The 19822-nt window shown below is 45.4% G+C and overlaps 1 long non-coding RNA gene across 2 annotated transcripts in view; it reads left to right on the forward strand.

Annotated features, from left to right (window-relative positions):
- The window catches only part of LOC140077963 (uncharacterized), a 67922-nt gene that overhangs the window by 24425 nt on the left and 23675 nt on the right, over window positions 1-19822 (forward strand). For both annotated transcript variants that reach the window (XR_011849865.1, XR_011849866.1), the window contains exon 2: window positions 618-737. This is a non-coding gene — a long non-coding RNA (uncharacterized lncRNA). The remainder of the gene's footprint in view (window positions 1-617; window positions 738-19822) is intronic.

Genomic DNA, 19822 nt, shown 5'->3' on the forward strand with positions numbered 1-19822 from the left:
CCTCTAAACCAGTGATGGCGAACCTTATAGAGACAGAGTGCCCGAACTACAACCAAAATCCATTTATTTACTGTTAAGTGCCAACGTGACATTTTGACAGTAACTTACTGCTACCTGTTCTTCCACTTCTTTCAATTGTATCGGATGCCAATACAATTAAAATAAGGAGGGCAAATTCAGACTTTCATTATAGCTTCTCTCCAAGTTGCCTGGGACAGCAGAAAGATTTGATGGATTTGGTCCTGTTTGGTGAACTCTGTCCTGGGGTGATTACCTAAGTGCCCACAGAAAAGGCTCTGAGTGCCACCTCTGGCACCCGTGCCATAGGTTCGCCACCACTGCTCTAAACCATAAACAAAGTGTCAACAACACACATCATTTATATTCCTCAATAGTTCATATTTCTCAACTTGCCCTAATTAGAATTTTCTATGCATGCTAGCCTGTCCATATTATAATTTAAGAAATAAATAAAAGTTTTACCTTGTCACTTGTTCCTACTACTCCCCCATTTCCTTATTTTAATTGTCATTTAATTGGGAGTGTACACCTTGGCAGTGTAATGTACATAATCTGTGAATATACACGTATAAATTGTTTAATATTTCTTGTATTAGGGTGATGGTCGGTTGACTGGTGACATCCATCGTGCTCTAGAGTAGTGAAGACGCAAAAGATCCCCTCACTGGCATTTTAGGCTTGTGAATAAATTAATGGTATACTTCCTTGTGGTCTTGGTAAGTGAATACTTGTTTCATACCTACCTTCCAGTGGGTACTGTATGGGGCAGAATTGTATATCTGGAGAATTTAGGGCTCCGCTAATAATTTTGCTCAGGACCTTAATTAGTCTAAAACCGGCCCTGGAATTACCTATAACATATTGACTGACTTGATCGTTTATTACACTGACCATGGCCCTTGCGGCAGGAGCCCGGTTATCATTATACACAGAAACCTGCTCCGATTGCTGAGCTTCTGAGCCTGAGCAAATAATGCAGCGACTGCAACTGTAAGCTGTAGTAATAGCACAGTTCTGCTAGTGATAGCAGTGCATGTGTTCTGTGTACATGGAGATTGGTCCCCAGGATTATATTTGTGCTGTGTCTCACATTTATCAAAAATAGTGCAAACAGATTCATGAAATGTGTCACATGGCCTTCATCAATCTGGCGCCCCCTTCCCTGTACCGGCAGAATGCACCAAATTTTTTCTGTCTTGTTGGACACAGTACAGCCAGGACACAAAACTGGCACAGACACTTTGGGCGAGATTTACTTACCTGGAGTTCCCATGAAAGCTCATTGTCCAACCGTGCACTGTGCCGCGATTCACTAAGATTGTGCGCCTGATATCCTGCATGTGTCGCTTCCCCGCTCAGGTCTGCTGGAGCTCACCTTCTTCTTCCTGGTGTATGTGAGTGCATTGTCTTGCAACACAAATTGAAAGTTAAATCCACACTCAGTCCGAATCAGTGGGATCATCCGACGGCACGCCCCTGGATTTCTGTCACATGAAAGCAGACACAATCCGATTGCGAGCGACACAATGCCCAGTTAAATACCTGTCAGAGCAGCCCAATCCCTCAAAACGCCGGAAAATCCAACGAAAGTGTGATCCGCGGACCCTTAGTAAATAAACTCTTTGTTTTGCTGCAGTTTCTAGTGGAGCAAACTGGAGCAAACACTTCAATAAATCTGAGCCTATGTGCAGTTTGCCTGTAAAGTGTTCATGCTCCTGACTCATGAATTGTGGCGCCCGGTCATCATGGATCTGGACCTATTTCACTGCCCTGGAAGTGTGAACCATTTTCTCTTGGTGCACTTTGTTCATGCTGCAAAATTATGGGGCAGACAGACAGAATTCTGGCACACGGTTCAACTAAGCACTAACACGCCTCTTTAGGTGCACATTTATTCTGTCTTGTCTTTCACTTTCACTTTGCAAAAGTATATGCACCCTCTGCAAGTGTATCTGAACCTGGGAAAGGTGATGGGATAATGCTGTACATATATATATATATATATATATATATATATATATATTTATTTATCCCCCGGGCAACGCATAAACAGGGACGCATGTGCTGTAGTCTAGGACAGGCGCATGCATGGTGGTTTCCTTCCTCCAACATTCCCGGGTGAAGCACCATTCAGTGACGTGTTAAGGTAATGTGAACTGTGTAACATTGTTAACACAATATGTTAACACATTGTTAATAGGACAATTTTCACACACACAGGTGAAATAATAGAACTCTTTCAAAATCATGCATGCATACGGGAAGTAATGTGAACATAGTCCAATGATGCGGACGGGATATGCATGCATGGGTTACTATGAATTTGATGATAATTCACATATAACCTGCGGGTTAATGATGTAAACGGTATACATTTGTTTTTAAGTGTGAGTGTATAAAATGTTAGCGTTTTTAAATAGCTTGTATATGCACACCTAGGAGAGGAGGGCTAAAGTTGACAACAGGTGTAGTGTCTCAACACTTTCAATCATGCAGCCATGAGGAAGGACGCATTGGGGGTCATTTACTAAGGGCCCAATTCACGTTTTCCCGACATGTTACCCTAATATTTCCGATTTGCGCCGATTTTCCCTGAATTGCCCTGGGAATTTGGTGCACGGGCCGCATTTTTTAAAAAAAATTGGTCGCACGGGCCATGCTCACATGCACCACGATGAAGACGATGAACTCCGGGGCACTTCAGCGCAGCAGCGCCACCTGGTGGACATCGGGCGCAGGACCTTCATGAATCACCGGAAGACCCAAACGCTCGTCAGAGAAGCCGCCGCTGGAACGCAATGGACCGGGTAAGTAAATGTGCCCCATTGTGTGTTTGAAATGCATTGCTGTGATATGGGTTTTTTTTATCAAGCTGTTACGTGGATTTTGTAACTTTGGATATGGTCCGTAAATAAAGCAAGAAGAAATTTTAACTTGAAAAAGTGTATGGTTGTCACTGTTTGCTGGATCACCAAAATAGAAGGAACATATTTATAACATATTTTGGTAAAGTTTCCTACTGGTTTAAAAAAAATGACAAAATTGGAAAAATGACAAAAAAGCTTATTTTTTCACATTTGTAAACTTTTATAAACAAATAGATATGCAATTAATAAAACTATCCTATCAAGTTAAAGTTGTATAGCAGAACGTCATAGAATGATTGGTCATGAAATGGTTAATCAAAAACAGATACAACCCAATAATAACAAAGACACAAATAACACATTACAAATCACAGTCCTTGCATTATCAGTGCAATATAAAAGGTGTGATGGTGCAGTATATCCATCAATACTCCCAGAGGGCTTCATTAATTTCTATATTTACCTTCTGTCACTTTGGAAAAGACATTTCTTTTATGTTTCTCTAGGTGAATTGGCTCCTAGTCTTCTGAGAAATAGTTCCCTCATGGGCATGAAAGCTTACCTCCTAGGTTTGGCTACAGTGTGTTTACAGATACCGTATATGAATCTAAGGTGAAGCATCAACCTTTAGGATACTGTTGTGTGGATAACTAAAAAGATACTAATAATCCACCTTACAATCGTCTAGGAATTCTGCTTTTACTTTTATAATGTGTTCATTTTTTTATGGTTGTAGATATTTTTTTTTTCATTCTATATAAATTGCCATATTCCATGAGTTTATCTTCTGCTCTGGTAACATCATTTATTGATATACTTTACCGAAACATCAGGTCAGAAAAGCCCCCAAAAAGTACATAATGAAAAGCATAGTTGCCGACTTTTGAGGTTGAGGATTTAGGGAGATTATGAAAAGGGGATATGAAATCGTTTTTACATAAACATGTTCAAACCTACAGCATGTAACTTTGAAATAACACAAATATTGGTTGTACAGCCCCCATAACTAATACAGACCACACTCCATAAAAATAAACGCAGATCACACTCCGAAATGAATGCTGATATTTCAAGGGGGTTTTAGGTGAATAGGATCTGAGCTGCAGTGCATGGAGACTGAGTGTCAAGTTATGAATATTGACTAAGTGTCAAGTCATGAATATTATTAACCTGTACAAACAAGACTGTCAATATCTGACTTCTTAAAAAGAACCAGACGCCATTAGAACATATAATGCTTACAAAAATGCAAAACAAGACCAACAGATGTAAAAATATAAAAATCTTTATTTTCACAAAAATATCCTACATAAATAAGTTAGAATATAATAAATAGCATACAATGCACCAGCAACCTAAATCACCCTGTTATAACTTCACCAACCACTAGATGGCATTACATGTAAAGGTTTATGAAGTAATATCCAATATACTATCAACATTTTTTCCAAATTCCTAAAAGGACGACATAGTGTATGTGTTGCAGTAAAATATACAATCATATGAATACCCATTTAGGAAAAACTAAAGATCCTTATAAGAATACTTATACAAATAAATACAGTTGAAAAAATAAAGAAGTGAATGCACACCTCAATGTTTGTTTCACTCCTTCTAGGGTCACAGATGCATGTTCCGCTAGTGTTGCATTCATAACGCTAGGCTAGTGCATGGGGGATGGGCCTTGGCTCGATCTCGTATGCATTTCCAGGGAAATGATCAGTAACCAGACCCCAGTGTCTTGTATTGTTTAATGTATTGTTCCCTGGAAACACATATGTGATTGGGCCGAGGCCCTCCCCCGTGCATTAGCGTTGCTTTATGAACGCAGACCTCATATTAGACATAATGGGGCACATTTACTTACCTGGTCCTGTCGCGATCCCGTGGTGCGTTGTCCGACAGGGATTGGGGACTAAGATCGTGCGCCCGAGTTCCTGCATCCGTTGATTCTGCTCTCAGGTCTGCCGGAGTTCAACTTCTTCTTCCTGGTGCATGTGAATGCTTGATCTTACGACACATTTCCTTTTTCAAATTCCATGGTTTGTCCGAATCCGTCGGGTTGTCCAACGTCCACGACCGCCCAAACGGCCAACCCCCCCCCCCCCCCCCCGATTTTTTTTATGTCACATACAAGCCGGCGCCGATGCGCCACAATCCGATCGTGTGTGCCAAAAACCCGGTGCAATTCAGGGCAAAACGGAAATAATCACGAAACCCTAGGTAAATGATCCCCAATATGTCCACTTTCAGCAAATTGGTTTGTGTAAGGAAAAGTTGTCCAATTTTCCAATATACTTTCTGTATCAATTCCTCACAGTTTTCTAGATCTCTCCTTGCTGCCCTGCTACAAAAGCTTCTGTTTTTACTTCCAGTTGATAGAAATCTGTCCATGTGATGAGATGGAGGTGCATGAACCGTTATTATCACACAACTTCTATTACTCTCTCTGATAATAACGTTTCATGCACATGCATGTCTATCACATGGCCAGATTTCTATCCAATGGAAGTAAACAAAGAAGCTTTGTATAGCAGGACAGCAAACAAAGATTTTGAAAACCATAAGGAATTGATACAGAATTATATCAGAAAATGGGATAACTTTTCCTTACACAAATCATATCAAATATTTGCTGAAAGTGGACAACCTCTTTATACTCTCCATACATACAAAACACTTATATATTTAGTAGAGATGAGCGAGCACTTCCAATGCTCGAGTGCTCATTTCGAATAACGAACCCCATTGAAGTCAATGGGAGACTTGAGCATTTTTCAAGGGGACCAAGGCTCTGCACAGGGGAGCTTGGCCAAACACCTGGAAACCTCAGAAAATGATGGAAACACCACGGAAATGGACAGGATGGCAACAGCATGGCGATGACAGAGTGACCGAGTGAGGCGAGATAGCATATAAAACACCCAATAATTGACCCTGAAACTATAGGGGACAGCATGCGGAGGCAGCGGCAGGAGCGGCAGGCTAGAGAGTGGCATGGCGACATACCCCAAATGGACTCAGGCTTCAAACCAATTTAAAAAATTCATTTTGGCGAGGATAACATGTAGCACTGTACGTATCAGTATCTGGCCTGGTTATGGTGGTAGTGAGGAACCAAAGAAGGTCAGCAAGAAGCACTGAAATGATTTCCTAGGTGAACAAAAGGTTGACGGTATATTTAGTCGATAACACAGCATGGCGGCGACAGAGTGACCAAGTTCCATAACGTATCTGGTGAAACACCCAAAAAATAAGCCCGTTTGCTAAGGGGACGACATGTGGAGGCAGCTATGGAGACAACATGTGGAGGCTGCTCCATGGAAGCTGCTATGAAGACAACGTGTGGAGGCAGCTATGGAGACGACGTGTGGAGGCTGCTATGGAGACGATATGTGGAGGCATGTTGGGGGGGGCGCGCATTCAGTCATGCAGCTTTGTATCCATTGTCAAAATGAATGACCCATATAAAACACCAGAAAATCACAGCCGGTAAAGCACCCGAAAATGTAGCCTGACACAGCTGGTTGCTAAGGGGACGACGTGTGATGGCAGCTATTGAGACGACGTGTGGAGGCTGCTATGTAGATGACATGTAGAGGCAGTGGAGACGGTTATGGCACCCGAGGTGAACGTAAGGAGGTAAGAAAAGAGGAGTAAAAAGATAGATTTTAGAGGTAAAAGGTTATAGTAGTAGATTAAAGTTGCTGCAGTTAAAACAATGTTAGTTGGATCTTGGGATGGAGCTGGCGGTCCGCTGCCAGGCGAACTTTCGCCCGTCCAAGCCCTCCCAAAATGGACCTGGGGGCCCGAAGAGTTTACTTTGAAAAAATTCTCATTTTCAAAGCAGGCGGGGTCGTTTGAATACTTCATCTACGAATAATGGAATAGCATTGCGGTTCTATTTTTTTGTTTCGGAAATGGTTCCATGAGCAACGGTATGGGGCATCCATATTGCGCCGCTATGATTGAAACTTCCATTATGTATCTGGTGAAACACCCAAAATTTCTGCCTGATACAGCTCTTTTGCTAAGGGGATGATGTATGGAGGCAGCTATGTAGACAACATGTGGAGGCAGTGGCCACAGCCTCAGGCTGGCGATTGTCCAGGCGACATAACCAGAGTGTACTCCGGCTACAAGCAGAATTTCTAAAAACCTTTTGTGTACGATCAAGTGTAGCACTGTACTTATAAGTATTTGGCCTGGTTATGGCGGGGGAGGGGAACGTAAAGAGATGCGCAAGTAGCGCTGAAATAATATCCTTAATAGATAAAAGTTTGGCGGTATATTTTGTGGATAACACAGCAGGGTGGCAACAAAGTTAACAAGTTTGATGTGGAAGCCCAAAATTTTGCCGGACACAGCTCGTTTGCTAAGGGGACGACGTGTGGAGGCAGCTATAAAGACGACGTGTGGAGGCAGCTATAAAGAAGACGTGTGGGGGCAGCTATAAAGACGACGTGTGGGGGCAGCTATAAAGACGACGTGTGGGGGCAGCTATAAAGACGACGTGTGGAGGCAGCTACATAGGCGACGTGTGGAGGCTGCTACAAAGACGACGTGTGGAGGCTGCTATAAAGACGACGTGTGGAGGCTTCTATAAAGACGACGTGTGGAGGCTGCTATAAAGACGACGTGTGGAGGCTGCTATAAAGACGACGTGTGGAGGCTGCTATAAAGACGACGTGTGGAGGCTGCTATAAAGACGACGTGTGGAGGCTGCTATAAAGACGACGTGTGGAGGCTGCTATAAAGACGACGTGTGGAGGCTGCTATGGAGACAATTAAATTTGCATAGTGCCTGTATGTGGCAGTTCAAAAAAGTTTTCAAAACAGAGGACTGGGTAGGTGGCCCTCCAAAAAAATTAAATACAAAGAATACCTGTATGTGGCACTCCCAAAACATTTGCAATACTAAGGACCGCGAATGTGGCCCTCCATAAAAATGTAATACATACAGTACTATAGCTAGAGCTATTTGGGCCTGGCAAAAAATAGCCAGTTGCCTCTGCTTTAGTGTACAAAGAGGAGGAGAAGGAGGAGAATGAGGAGTGCATACACGAGTGCATACATGAGAATTATTCAGGTTGAGCTGCTTTCACCTGGTGGAGAATGGAAATCGTGAGAAATCCATGCTTGATTCATCTTGATAAGCGTCAGCCTGTCAGCTGACCCCTACTCTGCCGAGACAGGGGACAGGTGACAGTGTCTTGCTGGGGTGACATAAAACTGGCAAAGGCCTTGTAAAGCGTACCCCTGCCAGTGCTGGACAAGCTGCCTGCTCGCCTACTCTCCCTCGCTACTTGTCCCGCAGAAGTACGCCCTCTGCCGCTAGCAGTGTCAGATGGGAAAGACTGTTTCAGCTTGTGCACCAGGGCCTGCTGGTATTCATGCATTCTCACACTCCTTTCCTCTACAGGGATGAGAGTGGAAAGATTTTGCTTGTACCGTGGGTCCAGGAGAGTGAATACCCAGTAATCGGTGCTGGAATAAATTCTTCGAACGCGAGGGTCACGGGATAGGCACATAGCATGAAATCTGCTATATGTGCCAGAGTCCCAATGCGCCATAATTCACTCCCCTCACTGGCCTGAATCTCCATTTCCTCCTCATCCAACTCCTCTTGTTCTGCCCGTACATGCTCAACAGTTAATAAGGACCGAGCAATGGTCCCTTCTTCTGTCTCGCCGACATTCTCCTCCTCTTCCTCCTCTTCCTCCTCATCCTCCTCTTCCTCCTCATCCTCCTCCGATATGCGCTGAGAAACAGTCCGAAGGGTGCTCTGGCCTATCAACAAGGGAATCTTCTTCCCCCGTCTATTGTGACGAGCGCAAAGCTTTCGACTCCATGCTGACCAGAGAGTTTTTTTAACAGGCCAAGCAGCGGGATGGTAAGGCTGACCATCTGTGTTGACTCCTCAAAGTTACTCAGCACCTGACAGATATCAGACATCCTCGTCCACTCCTCATTGTAGACTTGAGGAAGCTGACTGACCTGACTAGCAGTTCTGGTGGAAGTTGACATCTGGCAGTCTACAATCACTCTGCGCTGCTGGTAAACTCTGGATAACATGGTTAATGTTGAATTCCACCTCGTGGGTACGTCACACAACAGTCGGTGAGTGGGCAGTTGCAGGCGGCGCTGCGTGCCCTGAGAGTGGCAGCATCTGTGGTCGACTTTCTGAAATGCGCACAGATGTGGCGCACCTTCGTGAGCAAATCAGACAGATTGGGGTATGTCTTGAGGAACCGCTGAACTATGAGATTTAACACATGGGCCAGGCATGGCACATGTGTCAGTTTGCCGAGTTGCAGAGCCGCCACCAGGTTACGGCCGTTGTCATACACAACCATGCCTGGCTTCAGGTTCAGCGGTGCCAGCCACAGATCAGTCTGTGCCGTGATGCCCTGTAATAGCTCTTGGGCGGTGTGCCTTTTATCGCCTAGGCTCAGCAGTTTGAGTACCGCCTGCTGTCGCTTAGCGATGGCACTGCTGCTGCGTCTAGAGCTACCGACTGATGGTGCCATGCCCACGGATGGTACTTCGGAGGAGGAGGGGTGGGAGTAGGAGGAGGCATAGTAGGCCTGAGAGACCGTGACCAAGGTAGGCCCCGCAATCCTCTGCGTCGGCAGTATATGAGTGGCCGCAGGGTCAGACTCGGTCCCAGCCTCCACCAGGTTAAACCAATGTGGCGTCAGCAAAAAATAGTGGCCCTGCCCAGCAGCACTCGTCCACATGTCCGTGGTTAGGTGGAACTTGTCAGAAACGGCATTGGTCAGGGCACGGATGATGTTGTCTGACATGTGCTGGTGCAGGGCTGGGACGGCACATCAGGAAAAGTAGTGGCGGCTGGGGACCAAATACCGAGGGGCGGCCGCTGCCATGAGGTTGCAAAAGGCCTCGGTCTCTACCAGCCTATAGGGCAGCATCTCCAGGCTGAGTAATTTGGAGATGTGGACGTTGAGGGCTTGGGCGTGTGGGTGGAACTGTATTTCCTCTTGCGCTCCAGTGTCTGGGGTATAGACAGCTGAACGCTGCGCATGGAGTCATTGGTGGACGCTGTGGAGGATCGTGGAGGCGAAGGTGTGGTTTTCGAGCGGAGGGTGTTTGTGCCTGACTAGCAGAGGCAGCAGATGACACAGGGGAATGAGCAGTGGTGGGCCCGGCCGGAGGTGAGCGGCCTTGGTTCCATTGAGTGGGGTGTATAGCACTCATATGCCTGCGCATACTGGTGGTATTTAAGCTAGTAGTAGTGGAACCCCTGCTGATCCTGGTGTGGCACAGGTTGCACACCACAGTCCATTGGTCATCCGCTGTTTCTTTAAAATACTTCCAGACTTGAGAACATCTAGACCTCGACACGGGAGCTTCACTTCGTGAAACATTTGGCGCTGATGCACTAGCTCTGGCCCTGCCTCTCCGTCTGGCCCCACCACTGCCTTTTCCAACCTGTTCTGGTATAGCACTCGCCTCCGTCTCAGAAGCACTGTCTTCACCCGGCCTATCAACCCAGCTTGGGTCTGTCACCTCATCATCCTCCGATCACTTAGTCTGCCCCCCCCTCGGATTTCCTGCCCTGACAACAACTTCACCACTGACAACTGTGTCTCCTCATCGTCCAACACCTCTTTACACACTTCTTCCACTACATCAACAATGTAATCATCACCCACAGACTGGGACCATTGGAGAAATGGTTGATGAGGTTTAATGTAGATAAATGTAAAGTTATGCACTTGGGCCATGGAAACAAAAAGTATAATTATGTTCTAAACGGTCAATTACTTAGTAAAACTGAAGCTGAAAAGGACTTGGGGGTATTGGTGGATGGTAAACTTAATTTTAGTGCCCAGAGCCAGGCGGCTCCTGCTAAAGCAAATAAAATAATGGGATGTATCAAGAGAGGAATAGATTCTCATGATAAAGACATAGTTTTGCCCTTATACAAATCTCTGGTCAGACCACACATGGAATATTGTGTACAGTTTTGGGCACCAGTGTATAAAAAGGATATAGTAGAGCTGGAACGGATGCAGAGGAGAGCAACCAGGATTATTAGGGGAATGGGGGGATTAGAATACACTGACAGATTAAAAAATTTGGGATTATTCAGTTTAGAAAAAAGACGACTGAGGGGAGACCTCATTACAATGTACAAATACCTGAACGGACAGTACAAGGATCTCTCCAAAGATCTTTTTATACCTCAGCCTGTGACCAGGACAAGGGGGCATCCTCTACGCCTAGAGGAGAGGCGATTTTACCATCACCATAGACAAAGGTTCTTTACTGTAAGAGCAGTGAGACTGTGGAACTCTCTGCCGCATGAGGTTGTTATGGCGGACTCTATGTACATGTTCAAGAGAGGCCTGGATGAATTTCTGGAGAGAAAAAATATCACGGGTTATGGGGATAAAACATTTATTTAATTCTTAAAGGTTGGACTTGATGGACTTGTGTCTCCTTCCAGCCTTATATACTATGATACTATGATACTATGAAAACCTGGGCATCGGGAAAGGGCTCAGCAGCAACCTGAGTAGTGGTTTGTGATTCTGGGAAGGGTCCAGAAAACAGTTCCTCAGAGTATGCCGGATCAAATTCCAAATTTTCCTGGGAGGGGGCAGACTGGGGGGAAGGAGGTTGAGGTGGAGGAGCTGGAGGAGTGCTCACTTGGGTAACATGGGTGGACTGGTTGGAAGACTGACTGGTGGACAAATGACTTGAAGCATTGTCTGCAATCCACAACATCACCTGTTCGCACTGTTGTGGCCTGAACAGTGCTCTACCTCGAGTCCCAGTAAGTTGAGACATGAAGCTAGGGAGTGTAGCTCTGTGGCGATCCCCTGCTCCCTCATCAGCAGGAAGTGTCTCACCCCGCCCAGGACCACAGCCTCTGACCCCTGCAATAATTGGATGCCCACGCCCTTGTCCTCTACCCTTAGCCCTCGGGTTCAACATTTTCCAAATAAAAGTCTATTTTATAGACAAAAGAGAAATATAAACTGTAAAATTTTGGGGGAATTTTTTTTTGTTTGTTTGTTTTTTTGATTTATAAGAAAACAAAACGTGCAGAGGAAATCGGAGAGCAACCTCAGAAGATGATTGCTATGGCTAGTTTCTAACCAACACAGACAATTTTTTTTTAAATTAAAGGTATTGATGTGAACAAAAGACCGTATTTGATTTTTTTTTTTTTATTTCTTTATGAACGAAACACGCAGAAGAAATCAGAAAGCAAACTGAAATGCGGATTGCTGAATGTCCCGGGACTAATGTGAACAAAAAACCGTATTAGATTACGCCACACGTGGGGTATGGTACGCTTCACCGGCAGAGAGAATGTGGATTGGGATTTCTGGAGACAAGCCTGCTAAACAGTAGCAGGCAGACTAAGCTAGATGAAATTGCATTTGCACCACTGACAGCACACAAAAGGATTTGACTTTCACTTTGAAAAAAAAAAATGGCAGACTGTGCCTAATTCAATCAAACCCCAAATAAATTGTCCCACTTAGCTGTTTGAAATGGATATGTGTGTTACTAAGAGCCAAAAATAAAATTCGCAAGTCTCCCTGCAAATTCGTCACAATATGGTAGTAGCTGCACTACTAGTGCCAGCAAGCCCAGCCACAAGCAAATAAAAAAAATTAAAATAACGCTATTGTAGCCCTAACTAGGGCTGTTGGGTTCTTGTAGAATCACTCCTGCCTAACACTACTCTAATAGAACACCCTAACGCTATCCCTGACTAGCAGCAGCTCTATCCCTTACGGCATCCAGGCTGAGAATGATCCGAGCACCGCAGGCAGTGGCTAGTATATTCCAGGATACCTGATCTGGCCAGCCAACCACTGCTATCGACATGTAAGTGTACCACGTGATGCTGGGTGTACAGCAGAGTCTCATGGCTTGTGATTGGCTCTGTTTCTGTCAGCCAAAAATCAAAACGGCGAAAGATGCCATTCTTTCGCCATTCCGGCGAAATATTCATCTGTGCATCGAGCAGTTGCGAGTACGCTAATGCTCGAATGAGTATGTTCGCTCATCTCTAATATTCAGTGATGCTTTTTCCACACTGCATTTGCATTGAAAACTCATGATCAGATATATGGGGCGCCGTTTGTTCAGAATGTATTCTGTGCAACAAAATGTGTTCAGTGGCACAAAATTAATTTTGTGATCACAGAATTCATTCTATGGACACAGAATTCAATGTTGTCATCACAAAATCTGTTTTGTGCTTACAAAAGTAATATTTATCGACCCAAATTGCCTTTTGTCATTACAAAAATCATTTTTGTGTGCACAAAATCAATTAGACTTTCACAGAATGCACAAAAATAATTTTGTGATGCAGTTTATTTTGTGTGAACAGAATGTATTTTGTGTCACAAAATATAATTGCTTGACTACAAAATGCCATTTTGTCGCACAAAATACGATTTTGTGTCACACACAATATTATTTTGTCATACAGAATTCATTTTGTCTCACAAAATGCATTCTGTCACACAGAATTTATTCTGTCTCACAAAATGCATCTTGTCATACAAAATTCACAAAATGCATTCAGTCACACAGAATTAATTTTGTTACACAAAATGCATTTTGTCATACAATATTCACAAAATCTATTCTGTAACACAGAATTAATTTTGTCTCACAAAATGCATTCTGTCACACAAAATGCATTTTGTCACACAAAATGCATTTTGTCATACAAAATTCACAAAATACATTCTGTCACACAGAATTATTTTTATCAGACAAAATGCATTTTGTCATACAAAATTCACAAAATGTATTCTATCACACAGAATTAATTTTGTCTCACAAAATGCATTCTGTCACACAAAATGCATTCTGTCACACAAAATGCATTTTGTCATACAAAATTCACAAAATGTATTCTGTAACACAGAATTAATTTTGTCACACAAAATGCATTTTGTCATACAAAATTCACAAAATACATTCTGTCACACAGAATTAATTTTGTCAGACAAAATGCATTTTGTCATACAAAATTCACAAAATGTATTCTGTCACACAGAATTAATTCTGTCTCACAAAATGCATTCTTTCACTGTGAAATTTTTTGTTGCATCAAAAAGTTAGTAAATACAAAATTACCAAATTAATGAAGTAATTAACCCCTTGCTAATACGGCGCTGGCTCCCGGGGATTAGCGCTCAGCACTGTTCTAGTATGGCGCAAGTGCACCAGGGCTATCCCATGCCACCATGTCACGTGATGTGGTGACATCACGATGGGATGCAGGTGACTGAGGCAGTAGAACCTCCAGCCAACGTCACCCAACCAATCGGATCAGTCCCGCCCGCTGATTGCTGCGATTGCAGCGTTTTTGGGCTAAAAACCGTGTTTTTAGCTCCTTCCTCTAGCGGCACCATTTTGGTTTGGTACCGCTGGAGAGATGAGCAGAGCGTTACTGTGTGCACCAAAACACATTTTTCCTATCTTATCTCTATTGATCCCTATCTGTTCCCTCCTGCGTCCTGTGTGTTCCCTGTGTGATCACCATGCGTGATCACACTTGTCTTCCGTTTTTCCCTGTCTGTCCCTTCTGAACCCAAACGTACTTTTCAGTGCGCCGTGTGAATAGCGGTATCTTTAGCGGTAGTTAGGTTGTCTTAGGGCAGCTTGGTGCATCTGTAGCGCAATTTTGCACGTTGCACATAGGGTTTTTTTTGGTGCCTGGTATTATTTTTTTCCGTAGGTGTACCTGTAGTTGGGTGCGCTTATCTATTATTTGTGTGTGCCAGCTGTGCGGCTTGTCCGTGTACGTTCTCTAGTTTTTTTCTGGTGCACACTTATTTATTTGTGTGCAGTCTCTCAGAAGACGTGCGCCGTGCTGGAGACATACAACATGCCGGCCTCTGACACCGAGTCAGCTAGTGGGGATGATGTCCCCTTTTACCGATCATCATCCTCATGCTCCTCTTCCAGTGACCTGGAAGGACTGCGATTGATGTGTCTGCAGCTTCCACTGACCCCACATGGGTAGCCCCAGATAATTATACCCCTCAGGTCCCCGACTTTTTGGGCCAACCTGGAATTAAATTTGACACGGCTGGGCTCAGAGCTGTGGACTTTTTAAAGTTTTCTTTTTAATGAGGAGCTGTTGAAATTAATTGTAGTCCAGACCAATCTCTACGCTGCACAGCATATGCCCAAAACCCCACTTCATTTTATGCACAACCCTACAGGTGGACCCCTGTCACTGCAGCAGAGATGGAGAAGTATTGGGGCATAATACTCCTTATGGGGATAGTAAAAAAGCCATCGATCAGGGACTACTGGAGCACAGATACCACATTTCGATGTTCCGCACGGCGATGAGCAGGTTTTGCTTTGAAGTCATCTATAAGTTTATGCACTACACTGACAACACACAGCGCCCACCCAGAGACGACCCCAGTTATGATTGTTTATTTAAGGTCAGGCCCATACTAGATAATCTTAGTGCCAAGTTTGCCCAGGAATATACCCCCGCCCAACATGTGAGCATAGACGAGTCCCTGGTACAATTCAAATTCAAATCTGACCAATCACAATCCTTGTAATATAAACAATGTAATCTCTAGGGGGGAAAGGGAATGCACATTTGTTATAATCTTTCTAGGAACGGTTTAAGGCTACATTCACTCGAAGGTATGGAGGACGTATATACAGCCGATGTACACTCACCGGCCACTTTATTAGGTACACCTGTCCAACTGCTCGTTAACACTTAATTTCTAATCAGCCAATCACATGGCGGCAGTGCATTTAGGCATGTAGACATGGTCAAGACAATCTCCTGCAATTTAAACCGAGCATCAGTATGGGGAAGAAAGGTGATTTGAGGCCTTTGAACGTGGCATGGTTGTTGGTGCCAGAAGGGCTGGTCTGAGTATTTCAGAAACTGCTGATCTACTGGGATTTTCACGCACAACCATCTCTAGGGTTTACAGAGAATGGTCCGAAAAAGAAAAAACATCCAGTGAGCGGCAGTTCTGTGGGCGGAAATGCCTTGTTGATGCCAGAGGTCAGAGGAGAATGGGCAGACTGGTTCGAGCTGATAGAAAGGCAACGGTGACTCAAATCGCCACCCGTTACAACCAAGGTAGGCAGAAGAGCATCTCTTAACGCACAGTACGTCGAACTTTGAGGCAGATGGGCTACAGCAGCAGAAGACCACACCGGGTGCCACTCCTTTCAGCTAAGAACAGGAAACTGAGGCTACAATTTGCACAAGCTCATCGAAATTGGACAGTAGAAGATTGGAAAAACGTTGCCTGGTCTGATGAGTCTCAATGTCTGCTGCGACATTCGGATGGTAGGGTCAGAATTTGTCGTCAACAACATGAAAGCATGGATCCATCCTGCCTTGTATCAGCGGGTCAGGCTGGTGGTGGTGGTGTCATGGTGTCTTTGGGCCCCTTGGTACAACGCCACAGCCTACCTGAGTATTGTTGCTGACCATGTCCATCCCTTTATGAGCACAATGTACCCTGTAACATCTGATGGCTACTTTCAGCAGGATAATGCGCCATGTCATAAAGCTGGAATCATCTCAGACTGGTTTCTTGAACATGACAATGAGGTCACTGGACTCAAATGGCCTCCACAGTCACCAGATCTCAATCCAATAGAGCATCTTTGGGATGTGGTGGAACGGGAGATTCACATCATGGATGTGCAGCCGACAAATCTGCGGCAACTGTGTGATGCCATCATGTCAATATGGACCAAAATCTCTGAGGAGCTTCCAGCACCTTGTTGTATCTATGCCACGAAGAATTGAGGCAGTTCTGAAGGCAAAAGGGGGTCCAACCCGTTACTAGCATGGTGTACCTAATAAAGTGGCCGGTGAGTGTATATACACCACATATATACGTTCCCCATACATTTCAATTGCCTCACGGCAGCCGTATGCTATCTGAGATTTGTTAAAGGAAACCTACCATAATAGATCTACCTAAAAAGATCTTTATCAAGGGGAGGGGAGGCATATAGCAGAGCTGACTGTGTGTGTGAGAGATGTAGCAGTGCTGAGAGTGTCATTGGGGAAGATTTATCGAGCTGTCTAAAAGTCAGAATATTCCTATCACAGCTCCCCTTTAAAATATTCATGAGCACTGGTGAAATTAAAGCTGAGCTATAATTGGTTGCCATGGGCAACTAGGAATATTCTGACTTTTAGACAGCTTGATAAATCTGCCCCATTGTGTGTAATAGGCATCTCATGGATCTCATCAGCTCTGATCTGTCTCTTCTCTTTCTATGTGTCAGATACTAGTGAATGTTCAGAAGGTAAATGAAAGTGTAGATAAACCCTGTACCCTTATAATCTAAGCACATTGTGAGCTCACAGGAACTCACAACACAGATGACTCATAAAGTGTAAGCTCAGAGAGTCCCTGCTCACAGCACAGAGGGATCATGAAGTGTCTGCTCAGAGAGTCCCCGCTCACAGCACAGAGGGATCATGAAGTGTCTGCTCAGAGAGTCCCCACTCACAGCATCTCACAGCACAGAGGAATCATGAAGTGTCTGCTCAGGGAGTCCCCGCTCACAGCACAGAGGGATCATGAAGTGTCTGCTCAGAGTGTCCCCGCTCACAGCACAGAGGAATCATGAAGTGTCTGCTCACACTCTGGAGTCTTACACCAACCATCACTGAGTGATAGGAGCTAAAGCAGCAATAACACTGAGTAACATTGTATAGTAAGGGGTTAAAATGATCTTTATTGTGTAAACATTGAGATGTGAGAATCTTATTTCATGGGAAATCTCTTACTACCCAAAACCTTGTGGGCTCAGGGACCCGGTTTTGCCATCCAGCATTTAGTTTATATAGAAGATGCTAAATCCTAATGGGCTAAAGAAGCGGCTCCCTCTATCCACCAGGACCTGCTATGTCTGATCAAGGAAAATCCTGACCCTCAATGTAGAGACTGATCTACACCCCACATTACATCCATGTCACCCTGCACCCCCACATTACATCCATGTCACCCTGCACCCCACATTACATCCATGTCACCCTGCACCCCACGTTACATCCATGTCACCCTGCACCTCACATTACATCCATGTCACCCTACACCCCCCACATTACATCCATGTCACCCTACACCCCCCACATTACATCCATGTCACCCTGCACCCCCACATTACATCCATGTCACCCTGCACCCCCACATTACATACATGTCACCCTACACCCCCCACATTACATCCATGTCACCCTGCACCCCCCACATTACATCCATGTCACCCTGCACCCCACATTACATCCATGTCACCCTGCACCCCACATTACATCCATGTCACCCTGCACCCCCACATTACATCCATATCACCCTGCACCTCACATTACATCCATGTCACCCTGCACCCCACGTTACATCCATGTCACCCTGCACCTCACATTACATCCATGTCACCCTACACCCCCCACATTACATCCATGTCACCCTGCACCCCCCACATTACATCCATGTCACCCTGCACCCCCCACATTACATCCATGTCACCCTGCATCCCTGTATAACATACATGTCACTCTGCACCCCACATTACATCCATGTCACTCTGCACCCCTCTCCCTGACTCCCCAACTTCTCCTCTCCCTGACTCCCCACCTTCTCCTCTCCCTGCTCCCCACCTCCTCCTGTCCGTGCTCCCCACCTCCTCCTGTCCGTGCTCCCCACCTCCTCCTCTCCCTGACTCCCCAACTTCTCCTCTCCCTGACTCGCCATCTTCTCCTCTCCCTGACTCCCCACTTCCTCCTCTTTCTGCTCCCCACCTTCTCCTCTCCCTGCACCCCACCTTCTCCTCTCCCTGCACCCCACCTCCTCCTCTCCCTGCTCCCCACCTCCTCCTCTCCCTGCACCCCACCTCCTCCTCTCCCTGCACCCCATCTTCTCCTCTCCCTGCTCCCCACCTCCTCCTCCCCCTGCTCCCCACCTCCTCCTCTCCCTGACTCCCCACCTTCTCCTCTCCCTGCCTCCCACCTTCTCCTCTCCCTGTTCCCCACCTCCTCCTCTCCCTGTTCCCCACCTCCTCCTCTCCCTGCTCCCCACCTCCTCCTCTCCCTGCACCCCACCTCCTCTTCTCCCTGCACCCATCTTCTCCTCTCCCTGCTCCCCACCTCCTCCTCCTCTCCCTGCTCCCCACCTCCTCCTCTCCCTGCACCCCACCTCCTCCTCTCCCTGCTCCCCACCTCCTCCTCTCCCTGTTCCCCACCTCCTTCTCTCCCTGCTCCCCACCTTCTCCTCTCCCTGCTCCCCACCTCCTCCTCTCCCTGCACCCCACCTCCTCCTCTCCCTCCATTGCTCCTCTATTGCTCAGGGCTGCAGTTTCTGCCAGGGATCTCCATGGTTTCTGTGTAACTCTAGAGTTGCTCCTCCCACACAAGTCACATGGCGATGACGTCATCAAAGGTCCTTTACACCACGAGGAAATATCATGTACAGTAACTTCTTAGAGCAGACACTTTCCTGTGTATATACAATGTGCAGGAGATCAACACAATCCAGTCCCTGCCCTATCTATAGACCACAACCAGTGCAGAGCAGAGAGACCTCACAACCTCCTGCCTGAGAGCAGAGCTGGGGCTTCACTGCTGTCTCCAGGACCTGGCAATAAAGGAAGCATTTGATTGGTTGGCTGGTCTGTTTGACTGACAGATATTTCTCACAGAATAAGAATTCTGTCGCACAGAAAAGTATTTTGTAGTACAGAAGTAGAATTTTGTCGCACATAATGCCATTTTTTAGTACAGAAGTAGAATTCTGTCGCACATAATGCCATTTTGTAGTACAGAAGTAGAATTCTGTTGCACATAATGCCATTTTGTAGTACAGAAGTAGAATTCTGTGGCAGAGAATGGTATTTTGTAGTACAGAAGTAAAAATCTG

Source organism: Engystomops pustulosus, chromosome 9, assembly GCF_040894005.1.
Source record: "Engystomops pustulosus chromosome 9, aEngPut4.maternal, whole genome shotgun sequence".
In the NCBI taxonomy this organism is placed as follows: Eukaryota; Metazoa; Chordata; class Amphibia; order Anura; family Leptodactylidae; genus Engystomops; species Engystomops pustulosus.